The 8,792-nt window shown below is 38.9% G+C and overlaps 1 pseudogene across 1 annotated transcript; it reads right to left on the reverse strand.

The window, feature by feature from the left end:
* Positions 1-3,569: 3,569 nt before the first annotated feature.
* On the reverse strand, positions 3,570-8,511 carry LOC110204265 (cytochrome P450 2C23-like; annotated as a pseudogene). The gene is made up of 5 exons (XR_013485495.1): positions 8,322-8,511; positions 6,098-6,259; positions 5,642-5,791; positions 5,135-5,295; positions 3,570-3,954 (listed from the first exon to the last, which is right to left on the reverse strand). The product of XR_013485495.1 is annotated as a cytochrome P450 2C23-like (transcript).
* Positions 8,512-8,792: the final 281 nt, after the last annotated feature.

The raw sequence follows: 8,792 nt of genomic DNA on the forward strand, positions 1-8,792 counted from the left end.
ATTGAAGACTTCCGTACATGGGGAATTTATTACTTAATGAAGAAATTTATTACATCTTGGACATTATCCCCTTGTGTGGAGATTAAATGTGTCTCTGTAACTTCAAATGACTGCTGTGAGTTCTGCCTTCTGGGAAATGAGGAACCAAAGGAATTCTAACCCTTTTCTGGGACAGCCCTTAAAATTAGGTGGCTGCTAAGACTTCTTCCAACCCACAGATTCTATGAAATTCTATGAAATACGCAAGCTCCTAGGATTTATAGCTAGGACACATCTTGGAGATCAACTGGCCAAGCACATTCATTTTGAAGAAAAAGAACTTGAGGCCTACAAAGGTGAAACATAATATTAAAATCAAAGCAGATCAAGTTACAGTATTAAATAAGTAATAATGCAAATACAAGCTTCCCTGAATAATATAAGATGGACTTACAGCCATCAATCTTGTAAAAATGAACAATTTTGAAAGATTTATGAACTCATGTCAATTCAACTAGCAAACATGAGCACAGAGGACTAATGATGAAGAATGGTACCTGCCTTCTGAGAGAGAATTCATGGACTAGTAGGTAGAAAGGGACACATTTTTGGACATGGCCAATATAGAAATGTATTTTTCTTGATCATGCTTGTTTGTTAAGAAGGTTATTATTTGTCTTTTTTCATTTGGTGGGAGAAAATAAATATTTGGTAAAAGAAGATGGACTTCAAGAATAAAGGGTGGATTTCAGGCATTTCCTGAAAAACAGAAACTCAAGATGAGTCAATTATTTGAGCTGGAAAACTTCAAACCAGACAAGCATAAAGTAAATAAATTAATGAGAAAAGATAAAGCAATGGAATCAATACTCTCATGCTTTTATGTCAGCTTAGCACTATTTTTAAAAAATCTCCCATTGGCCCAGGGCCCCTGGAAAAAAACTGAAAATTGCAGAGGCAATAGAAACAGAGTGGCAATATATCGAGGAAGGATGTTAAAAAGTTCTTAAGGATACCTTCATTTCAACCTGAAAGAAAGTCTCTAGTGAACAGTTCAATGATGTACGCCTGGTTCTGTCGTGTTTAACATTTTTGTCAGTATATGAAATCAGTCAATCAACAAGGAAGTATCAAATGTATTTTCTGTGCCAAGCAGAATGCCAGGTAATGGCGATACAAAAGCAAAGGATAAAACTAAGACAGCCCCTACCCTCTGGGAGTTTCGATTCTACTGAAGGAATACAATACATACAAATATAAGTACACATGGGATCCATGGAAAATAAATACACAGAGATTTGGGGGTGGGATATTAACAACAGGAAGAATAAGAGAAGGCTACTTGAAAGAGGTAGCAGCTGAGTGTGAACGGATATTAGGGCTGCTAAGAGTTGAGGAAAGAGAGTGAGAGCATTCCAGGGAGGGGGGCCAGACTGTATAAAGGTAAAGAGGCAAAAGATGGAATATTGTGTACAAAGAAGAGCAAGCAGGGCAGCTTGGCTGGAGCAAAGAGGGAGGCTGTGAGAGGGAAGAATGTGTAACCAGCCAATAAAGAGAGGCTGCAGCCAAATTGTGAAGGGCTTTAAATGCCAAATACATGAGTTAGTGTTTTCTCTTAGGAGCCCTGAAGCTTCTATCATGGGAATAACCCAGAGAGTCTTGCACTTTATGCATGTTTACTTGGCAGATTTGTGAAGAATGGATTGAGGGTCTGGATGCTTGGAGAGCTGGTAGGAGAGAATTGTCATTGTCTGTGTAAGAGATGCTGGTGATCTGAACTAAAGTGGTTATGATGTGAATACAGAGAGGAAAGAGTTCATGACACTGCCATGATGGTGTTGGGGGTAGAGAACACATTTACTCTCTCCTCCCCACCTCCAGCCCTGAATTCTCATGACTTACTTGGGCAATCAAGAAAGATCTTCTTCCACATTGTTTAATGTTCCCAAACCCAGTTTTCCTTCTAGGGGCTGTTTAATGCATTGATTGCAGGGATGGGGAGCCTGCAGATGTCAGGCCACATGTAGCCTTCTAGATCCTTAAGTGTGGCCTTTTCACTGAATCCAAATTTTAGATTTGTTCTGTAAAATTAGAAGGCCACATGTGGCCTGAAGGCCGCAGGCTCCCCACCCCTGATTTAGACTCTACAAGAAGGCAGGAAAGAAGTATTTATGAAGCATCTAAATGTGCTAAGCACCTTACAAATAGTATTTCATTTGATCTTTACAATGATCATAGGGGTCGAGATTATTATATCCATCTTGCAACTGAAGAAATGAAGGAAGACAGAGGTTAAGTGACTTGCTCAGAGTTATACTATACACTATACTATATGATATTATATGATATTATGTGATATTATATCATATCATATTATATCATATTATATCATATTATATCATATTATATAATATTACATTATATTTTACATTATGTCACATTTGTCACATTATGTCACATTATGTCACATTATGTCACATTATCATATTATCATATTATGTCATATTATATTATATTATATTATATTATATTATATTATATTATATATATTATATTATATTATATAATTATATTATATTATACTATATATATTAATACTATACTATTATACTAAACTATGCTATATTACATTAATACTATACTGTATACTATACTATACTATACTATACTATACTATACTATAGTATACTATGCTATGCTATGCTATGCTATGCTATGCCATCATGCCATACCATACCATACATACTATACATACTATACGATACTTTGCTATACTATAATATACTCTACTATACTATACTATACCATGTGTGACTCCAGATTTGAACACAAGTCTTTTGGACTTCAGGCTTGGCACTCTATCCATACCACAACCTAGCTTCCTGTATCAGTCTGAGTGGAACCATGTAGGACTGGAGGACAGTTAAGGATTAAGTAGAATGTTGGGCTGATGTCCTGATGACAACTCTGAGCTGGGGAGATTATGAGATACCGTAAGTGCTTTATTTGTTTTCTGAATAGGTTTGTGGGTTTCTGGGAGGCTTTTGTATCATCTTCATTTTTCTGTGAGGCAAAATTAATACTGTTCCCTTCCTGAAACTAATTAATTTTGAGTGATTTTATAAGAGAAAATTATAGCTAGATTTTGAGCTAGTATTTGTATAATGTTTAAAAGTTCACCACGTCCTTTAGAAACGTTATCTTACTGACCATTCTGGGAGACAAATGCTATTATCCCCATTTTACAAATGAGGATTATGACTTACCCAGGATTACACAGCTAAGAAGTGTCTGAATTTGGCTCTGAACTCAAGTCTTTTTGACTCCAAGCCCTGCTCTGCATCCCATTTCTCCTGTTTAGAGCTTACTTTGTATACATTTGTTTATATAATCTCCCCCATAAGACTGTGAACTCTTTGAGGGCAGGGGCTGTCTTTTGCCTCTTTTGTGTCTTTGGCACTAAGCGGAGTGCCTGGCATATAGTAGTTGCTTGGTAAATATTTATTAGTTGATTCCTATTATCACTCTCCAATACAATATCCCCTTCCAAACAGGAAAGTCCAGATCACCAGCTCATCACCCAGAAAAGCAGAACTCTTCCAATCTCATTTTTCCATACAGACTTCAGATAAGGGATACGAGCAGACCAAAGACCAGTTACTAGAAAGCCAGTGGCATCCTTGGGGGATGTGGGTACTTTGAGGTTCTCTCTCATGTCCCTTCCTGTGCTTGTGGCCTGTAAGAATCCTTGGAATATCAGCCTTACTCAACAAGTAAGGTGCTTCCCCCATGCATCTTACCTGCTGCATTTTGGAGAGGTAGCAGTCAATGTAGTCCTGAGGGTTGTTGGGGTCCAGGACCTTCTGATGCTCTTTCACTCTTTCCAAAATGAAATCTTTAAGTTCCTCATTAATTTAAAATTCTTTTGTGCTCTCCAGGGAGGTATGTTCCGAATGCTGGTAAAAAGTTGTAGAGCTGCATACACACACCCCAAACCAAAACAAACACATGTGAATTTACTGTCATGAAGAAACTATTTAAAATCTCTCATTATAAATTAGAGATTCCATTTCTTTTTTAAATTTAATTAAATTTTTCATTGACAAAATATATTTTCTGTCTCATCTTCACTGCACATTGGTACAAACAAAAAAGAAAAACAAAACCATCCAAGAAAATACACATAATGAGGCAAAACAAATCCCCACCTTGTCAATAGGTTCATAAATCCTCTCAAATCTAACCTTAAGTTGTCAAATATCTCAAAACTAATCTATCTGGTGCTGTGCTACCCACTGAGGTGACCAGATGGCATAATATTTTGTCGTTGTTCAAAAGAAGCTCATATTTGAGTTAAGGGGAAATCTACTTGCCTTCGAATGGCCAACTTGAAAAAAAAAAAGAAGATAAACAGGCACCAAGGTATGCAATTAATTCAGTTCAATTCACGTTAAGTTAATAAAATGCATCAAGCATTTTTTCCGTACTCGCTATGAACCAAGTCCTAGGCTATGGTGCTATAGACAACAATGAAGCAGTCTTCATCCTCAAAAAAATTTACGTTCTACCACAGAAGGGTTTAGCTAGAGTACCTATTCCAGACTGTAAGTACATGTTCCAGAATGTAACTGGAACAGAACATAGGCAAAGGAAAAGAAAGCTTGTTTTTCAGCTGGATGAGGATCTTCAGTTCTGGCTTCAGTGGATGAAGGTTTTCATCCTACATGTCCATCCATTGTAGAGGCAGAGCCAGATCACCACCAGAATCAGTGTAGGTTACTCATCTAAGTGGCTTGCCCTTCCTATTCTCTCCTGGATATCCTGGGCAGGTTCTTTTTTGATAACTCTTTTACTTGGTCACATCTGTGAAGAGATACCCCAGGCGCCAGTCAAACACTTCTCCATATAACTTCAATTTTAATGATCTACATCTAGTGCAGGTGCCAACTAGGAACAGGATATCTACCTAATATTATTGAGAGCCAAAGATATTGCTGATGTTATTGTCCTTGAGTGACATGTGTGTGTGAATGTGTGTGTGTGTGTTCTCATGAGCGTTGGGACCTTGGCTAAGAGATGAGAGGCTATGGTATATTGATCTTGTTGCTGAAACTCAGCAAACAACCACAGAATAAGAAGAGAGTTCTGGCCTTACCTGTATCCATGGTTCATTAACGAGGCGGAAGTTTTCATTTAACAAGTTCATCAGATGGAGAAATTTCTCATCATTGTACTTGAATCGGTCACGGAAGAGGATAGAGCAGATCACATTGCATGGTGCACAGCTAAGGATGAAGGTGGGATCAGTGGGCTGACCTAATGTGGAGACAAGTTACCAAAGGGGGGAAAAAGCAACTTTAATAGAAATGTTTCCAATCAGATGGGATATGGCATCATACTTAGATAGGGTGCTTAGTTCTTTAAAGGCTAATGAATATTATTCTCCTGGACGATGTCTTTACTTATAGGGAGGCTAGATAAACTTATAATGCCTGAGCACAAGAAAAAAGAAGGGAGTTTTCTGACCCGGCAGAGTTATTATCTGGTAAGTAGATGAAGGCAGAGACTTTTAAAATGATTCCCAAAGCAAATAGCATTTAGGACTGGGAGTAGGTGAGCAGTTGGACCCTACATGCCCAGGAAGAAAGAACTGAAAACCAACCCTTTGTTTTCCTGAGCTCCTCCACCAGGCATTGGGCTTCTTCTTGAACTCGCTCTTCAACGCTTCTCTTCCCCATCCCAAAGTTCCTTAGGGTCGTCAGGGTAAATCTGCGGTGTTGTTTCCACCTCTCTCCACTACTGAAAGTAATTCCTAGGTAGAAGACAAGAGGACATTGGTTATTCTTACATTGGAAGGGGGAGGGCACAGTGTGTATGATGGCTATGGAGTTTCTGGCTTAGTTCATTGATCAAGTTTAATTTTATTCACTTCAAACTAAAATACAATGACAGAATGGCAGGTACCAGGTACCTACTACATGAAGGTCTTCTGCTAGGTACTGAGAATAGAACAATTAAAATGAAACCAGTAACTATGTTCCAGAGGAGGACGTTCTACTGGAGATACTTTGCCATACATTTTGCTTTTCTGTGACTCTTTTCAGAAAACTAAACTTACCATGTCCTTTGGCTACATCTCCAAACATTGGTAAGATTCCTCTATCCATAAAATTATCTCCATGATCAATTAGAGCTTCCTTCATAATGTATATCCATGTAGCACCACAACACGCCGGGTTCCAATATGAAGAGTATAGATGGGGCCATATTTTTCAGCCAGCTGTGAAAATGCCAAGAAACAGGATGAATTCAGTGTGAAACTTTAGAAAGTGAGAATTTCTCCTCACAACTGCTTCATAACATGCCATATGCATGAGTTCATGTACGCAGGCAAGAGGCTATTACAATTTCTAACTGGGTGATCATAGCACTTCCGGCTTCAATGATTATTTATAAGCAGAAGATTCCCACATTCATATGACCACTTTTCAACTCCACATAGCCAACTGCTTAGAAATGGATTTCTCAACCTGGATGTCCTATTGGCATTGCAAACTTAATATGTCCACAACACAACTCATTTGTTTTCCCCTAAAACTACCCTTTCCTCCAAACTTACCCATTTCCCTTCAGGGACCCCAAGAGGCAGACTTCTCTTAGAGGAACCTACATCAACCCTGATTTAAGGCCATGGATTTATATTTGACTTTTCATTCTTACTTATGTCCAATTAGCTATGGTCAAGTCTGGTAGAATTCATCTTCATGTCTCCCACACCTATTCCATCTTGCCTCCTCACTTGTCCATTAAACTAGTTAAGACCCTCATCCCCTTCCCCTTCTTTACACTACTGTAGTAAACTTGTGATACAGACACTCAAACTAGTCACTCTAATAAATCACCCTGAGGGAAGAGAAAAAGGAATGGGAAGAAAGAAAAAATCAAACTACCACCAAATTCCCTTGGAAAATAACTGAAATGACCCAGGACCATTACTCAAGAGCCTTTGTAATTGACCTTTTCATGTCAATGACTCCTGCCCTTACACCTAGGCTCTGCTTTCAGTCCAGGCCAAACACTCATCCTTTCAATGAGGAGCAGTCACTGTAGAGAAGGGCCCCACCTTCCTCACCATCACCACTACCAGTTACTAAACAACTGACTAATTTGTTAATTTTCCCTAAGAAGCACAACGCCTTTGCAACTGACATGCATCTAAAATATCTTACTCTATATTGTCTCCACAATAGTGAGCACATAGTAGGTACTTCATAAATGATATTTTATCCATTCTTTCAATGGCTTCCAAGTTCAATCCTCTGCTTCTAGTATTTCTCCTTTGCAATGAATAATCTGCACAACTAACAACTTACTATTCCTGTGGCACAGTTCTGAATGTGCCATTCCTCTACTCAAAAGTCTGCAGGGGCTTCCTACTGCCTCCCTGACTTGGCACTTAAATGCCTCCACAGCTGCCTCCAACCCAATTGTCTAAATTGATTTTGTATGGCCCCTCATCCCACACTTCACATTCTTGCCATGTCCTCTCTTATCTATATTATCTCCAACCTCCTTGCCTTTGCCCAGACTGTCTACCATGCCTGGAATTTATTCCCATTCTCTCTTCCAATAAGAATCTGTTACTTCCCTCAGCATCCTGCTCAGGAGTTCTCTCCTACTTGAAACTTTTTGACTGCCCCACTTACAAATGCTTTATCTGTCCTCTAGTTACCTTCTACTTGGTTATCTATGAATTTTTTGTATCCCTCTAGTAAAACATAAGCTCCTGGAGGACAGGAACTATTTTCTTTTCTTTTTTTGTCTTTTCTTTCTTTTTTTTTTTAAGCAATTGGGGTTAAGGGACTTGCCCTGGGTCACACAGCTAGTAAGTGTGAAGTGTTTGGTCTGATGCTGGATCTGAACTCAGGTCCTGCCCCGAACTATTTTCTTTTCAAGGAGAGACAGTTGCATTAACCACATGTTTCTCTCCTCTGTCTGGCACAGTGCCTGGCACATGGAAGTTAATGAAGAAGTTCTCATTAATTGAATGATTAGTTTTTGTCTTTGTATTCACAGAGCCTAGTGTGATGCATTGCAAGGGGCCAATATTTGGTTCTGTAATTTAATTTCTTCTGCTGTTACCAAAGTTTTGGCAAAACAACTATTGCTTGCCTAACATCATTGCTAATGGAGATATCACTCATAGAGCCCTTGACTCACACCATCCATGACATAGGATTCTAAATCACCATGAGTCTTGATTCAGTTATCTATTTGAAGACTTTGTGTCTCCTCCTACAGCCCAAGCAGCCAGATCCAAACCCCAGATCCAGTCCCTTTACCTTAGATAACGATTCAGGCATGTTTTTCAAACCCAATTGCAGGATGTTGCCAATAATGGGAAGAGGAATGGGACCTGGGAAGCTTCCCCTTTTGAATCCTTGCTCCATAGAAACAAAAAGCCAGCAAAAGAACACAAGTCAGTAGGGCAGTAGAGGTGAGTCCCCAAGGATCCATTCCTGACAGATGGTCCTACAACTCTCAGAGGTATCAGCTCAGATGGCAGACTTTTATCATCATTGGTAGAAAGCAAGGGGTGGGAATGCCCAGCCAATAAACATTTAGTCCTTGTAGGCAAACAGGATATTTTTTCCATTAACTCTGATTAGTTTAGCAATCAAGAGGTTATTATGTTGTTTTTTGTTTGTTTTAGACTCTGTCCCTGACCCTAAACTGGCACTAAATTACATAAGGAGAATGGGAATAGGGAAGGCTTTTGTCCAGCTCATTTTGTTGGGGTCATGGGCTGTCAA

The sequence above is a fragment of the Phascolarctos cinereus genome, unplaced genomic scaffold (assembly GCF_003287225.1).
Source record: "Phascolarctos cinereus isolate Bilbo 61053 unplaced genomic scaffold, phaCin_HiC Scaffold_187;HRSCAF=764, whole genome shotgun sequence".
NCBI lineage: Eukaryota > Metazoa > Chordata > Mammalia > Diprotodontia > Phascolarctidae > Phascolarctos > Phascolarctos cinereus.